Genomic DNA, 4,692 nt, shown 5'->3' with positions numbered 1-4,692 from the left:
AAGAGGGCGCCAGATCTCGTTACGGATGGTTGTGAGCCACCATGTGGTTGCTGGGATTTGAACTCTGGACCTTTGGAAGAGCAGTCGGGTGCTCTAACCCACTGAGCCATCTCACCAGCCCTGAAATAAATTTTTAAAAAGTAAAAAGGCTATGGCCTATGGCTTAGGCAAGCAATAGAAGGTGGGACATCTGAAAGGAGAAAGAATTCTGGGCTAGAGCCAGGCATAGTGAGATGGGCCCCGGCAAGGTAGGAGGAGACAAATGCAAGGTACCTGAGCACAGGTAACCAGCCATGTGACAGAATGTAGGCTAAAATAAATGGGTTATCATAAGTTATGGTTGTAGTCAGAGGAGAGTCGAGCTATATGATCAAGGTATTTATAAATATATTTTGAGTCTTATTACTTCAACAGAGAAACCCTGTCTTGAAAAAAACAAACAAACAAACAAACAAACAAAACCCACAAGCGGTGACACTAAGCTCTGTTAGAAGTCACAAGTCCCCACACCCTATGCTGGGGATGTATAGCACCAGCTGGCACTAACTGTTGCTACTCTAGTTCCTGGTGAAAACTCAGGATTTCACCACCTGCCAAGTGCCAGGCCACTCAGAACAGAGCCTCTAAGGGAAGGATGTGGAGCGCAGAGCCTCCTGGTTTTGGTGCCTGGAGCCGTGAGCCTCTGACTGTATCAGCCCAGCTTATAAGTCTTTGGCACTCAGGAGCCTAGAACTACCAATATGATTTACATTTGAGAACAAAGGGAAGCAGACCAGGTGACCATGTGACCTCGTCACATGCTGCCCATGTGGGCAAGGGTCTCCACCATGGGAAATCCCACCTTTCCTGACCAGGGCCAGGTTTTCCCCTCAGGATGGGAGTGCATGTGGCTGCTGCTTCCTTCCTGAGGAGGACAGAAGGACACAGCCCCAGCTGTCTCTTAGAAACCTCATAATTAGCCTAACCACACACAGCTGCCGCTGGCCTCTACACTGCGCCCCCCCACCCCCACCGGCATCCTTTCTATAGCTAGAGGGTTTTCCACCCTGTTCTGCATAAGCAATCCTACTGCCTGCAGAACAGGGCCTCAGCCACAGCCTAGTGCTCTGGACCGCAGGGGTCTGCTCACAGCTCATGCACCAGCTTTGTCAAGATGCTAGCTGGCCTTAGCTCTCCTCCTGCACAGTTCCTTCCAACTAGAATGCTCTTCCTTTCCTAACCTGACACAGTTGGTGTGACAGCGATGCAGTAAAACTTGGCAGAAACCTGCGGCAGGACTGAATGCCCGCTCTCGCTCACGAGGCTTCTCGCTCACAGAGCTTCCCACAGGAAGGATGGACGCCTTCGAGCAGCTTCCCGCAGGAAGGATGGACGCCTTCGAGTTGTGACCTTTCTTCACCTCACAACTTTTATCCGAATTCCACGCAGGACTACTGTGACTGTCCTGCTCAGATGATTAATTGGGGTACTGTCCTGAAACACCTCTGTCTCCTCAGCAGCCTCCTTGTGGCTTCCTTGCTTTTATAGCCTGTTCTCCTGTAAATTCCATCAGGCCGCGCCTCTGCTACAAATCCTCCAATGACTTTCTAAGTGCCATGGGAGTGTAAACTAGTCTTAAGATACTCTGTAAATCTTATGGGTTTGACACTCTCATTACCTACACCACCACCACCATCTCCTCCTCCTCTTCCTCCTCCACCTCTTCCTCCTCTTCCTCCTCCTTCTCTTCTTCCTCCACCTCTTCCTCCTCCTCTTCTTTCTCTACCTCCTCCTCCACCACCACCATCACCACTATCACCACCATCATCACCACCACCACCATCATCATCACCACCACCACCCTGTTCATTCTGTTCCAGCCACAATAGCCTCTTTACTTCTCTTGGAAAAACCCAGGTACACGCTTTGCGTGGGGCCTTTGCCTTCACGCTTGCTCCCTTCATCTGGGGTACTCTTCCCCAGGTAAGCTGGGCTCTCCCCAGCTCTTCTTTTGTGTCTTTATGTAGTCTCCCGTCTCAGTGAGGTCATTCCTCTAAAAGCTTCAGGGTTTGGGGGCACAGCTTGGTGGCAGAGCACTTTCCTAGCATACCCAGAGATCTGGGCTAGATTCCTGCCACAGCAGAGGAAAGAAATATCTGCTGGAACCCTCAAAATGTGTCTCTTCCCAGCTTTGATTCTATAGTGCATGTCATCTGTAAGACACTAAATACTTCCCCAACCTCTCCTGCCCATTTACACCAATGAGAATGGTAAAAGGCTCTCACTGTGTGGCTCAGGCTGGTCTCCAGTGTTCAGCCTTCCTGCCTCTGCCTCTGGAGTCCTGAGACTAAAAGTAATGTCTATCGCGTCTGGCTGGCCTACTTTCTGTATAAATATAAAACTATTCAAATGCACAGCAAGTAGAAGGTTAATGCCCTTGGCTCGCTGTGAGGTCCATGCTCTCAGGCCAGGAAAAGAAGAGAGTCACGGGAGCTGAGAGGTTAAAGGGACTGTGAGGGACCATAGGCAGAGAGGACAGTGTAATTTATTCACTACAAGTCAAAGTAAGTAAGCAGACAAGGGCCGGCAGGCACCCAGGCATATGCCAGTGCCCTCAGACCAGTAGTAGTACACAGGTTTTATAGAGGTAGGTACACAAACCTAAAAGCAAATATACACAGGCCGGCTGGCAAAGGCCAAAGTAAAGGACTAATAAGAACTCTGACCTGAAGGCCATGTTTATACAAAATCACACAAGAGGCGCTCGGCCAAGCATAATTATATAACAGATTATATCACTGTTTCCTCTGAGGTTCCCTGGACAGTCACTAGCAGCCATTTTGTGCTGACTCATAGCTCCACCCATGCACCATGTTTTAGCTGACTCAGACCTGTCTGAGGTCAGCATCACTTCTGCCCTCGACACCTGCTGGTCTCAGCAATCCCCCCCACCCCCCCCCCGACCCTAGAGGTCTGGGGTCTGTTTGAGACAGGATAGCAAGACTAGGAAACTGAGGCAGGACATGGAAGAAGTCTCTTGTCATCTGAGGATCAATAGTTCCCTCCGGCAGAATGAACAGTGGTTGCTGTGATGTTTGCCTATGGGGACAATAAAACATCACCTGGCCACCAGGTTCTCCCAACATCCCTCAGTCACTACCTGATACAAGGTCCTCCCTGATGGCAGACCCCACCTTCAATGCTGAACTCTCCAGCCCTGGGGCGGGGCTGCTCTTCCCTAGACACTCTTCCCTATATAATCCAGACATTTTGGTTGCCTGCATGACACCCCCCCACACACATACACCCACTTCATTTTTACCTTTTGCCCTCTTGGCTACTGCACCTTCTCCTCTCTCTAGCCTCCTCCTCCCCTTCTCAAACGCAACTCGGTCTGATCATGTCCACTCCGGACTCTCCCACATGGCCCTGTCTCTGCCTATACTCTCCCTTTTATCTACTATAAACCTTCTCCTCCACCATACTGAGGGGGAAGTCATCTTCTTCCTTTTATTTCTTTATTTCATTTTATTTATTTATTTGGCTTTTCAAGACAGGGTTCCTCTGTGTAGCCCTGGCTGACCTGGAACTCACTTTGTAGACCAGGTTGGCCTCGAACTCAGAAATCTGCCTGCCTCTGCCTTCCAAGTGCTGGGATTAAAGGCGTGCGCCACCACTGCCTGGCTTCTTTTTTATTAGTATTATTAGTATCATTCCATTCAGTGATAGCAATTAATCCTGCTTAAAGCTTAAGGATACCTGACAGAATATGAACTCTCACAAAAATTCTTTTGACCCATGGTTTTATTTTGTGGGGTTGCAAACCTGTCCAAGGTTCCTACAGAGCCATCCTAAGATTCCATTCATAAAAAAGGACAAACTTCAGTGGGAGCCGTGCAAGTTCTGAGGCCCTGAGCTCGGGTCCCTAAAGTCTTTAAAAGCTCCTCTGTAGTCCCAGCCCTCCTGCCCTGTGATTAGTGGAGGAGCCAGGGCAATCTTTGAAAGCTTACAAGCCAGTTAGCCTGGCACATACAGTGGAAAACAAAGAGTTCTTAAAATTCTATTTATCTATGCATTTTCTGTATGATACTCTATCTGCATGTATACCTGCTTGCCAGAAGAGGGCATCAAATCCTATTATAGGTGGTTGTGAGTGCCATGTGGTTGTTGGGAATTGAACCCAGGACCTCTGGAAGAACAGACAGTGCCCTTAACCGCAGAGCCATCTCATTATCCCCTGAGAGAAGTTAAAAAAGGATTTAATTGTGTTCTTTTTACTAGGTACTGTGTATAGGTATGAGGGCAGGGGTCTACAGAGGAAAAGGAGCAGGACTCCCCTGAGCTGCAGTTACAGGCGGTTGTGAGGAGGCTGGCGTGGCGTGGCCTGGCGTGGTCCTCTGGAAGTGTATAGGATGAGGCCATAACTGCCTCGATGAGCTATCTTTACAGCCCTGAGAGCAAGCTTTAAAGGTGGAAATGGGGGACTGACAGCCAAGGCTGTCTTCTGGAATCTACAGTTGTTCACTAGCACTCTTGTGCAGGCACACATGATCACACACAGAAAAAACGCTACAGGTGCTAGGACACTTGGGAGCAGCTCTCACTTAAGAAATTACTACCAGGGGCTGGTGAGATGGCTCAGTGGGTAAGAGCACCCGACTGCTCTTCCGAAGGTCCAGAGTTCAAATCCCAGCAACCACATGGTGGCTCACA

The sequence above is a fragment of the Mus caroli genome, chromosome 15, assembly GCF_900094665.2.
Source record: "Mus caroli chromosome 15, CAROLI_EIJ_v1.1, whole genome shotgun sequence".
Taxonomy (NCBI): domain Eukaryota; kingdom Metazoa; phylum Chordata; class Mammalia; order Rodentia; family Muridae; genus Mus; species Mus caroli.
Note: the sequence above shows the minus strand (reverse complement) of the source record.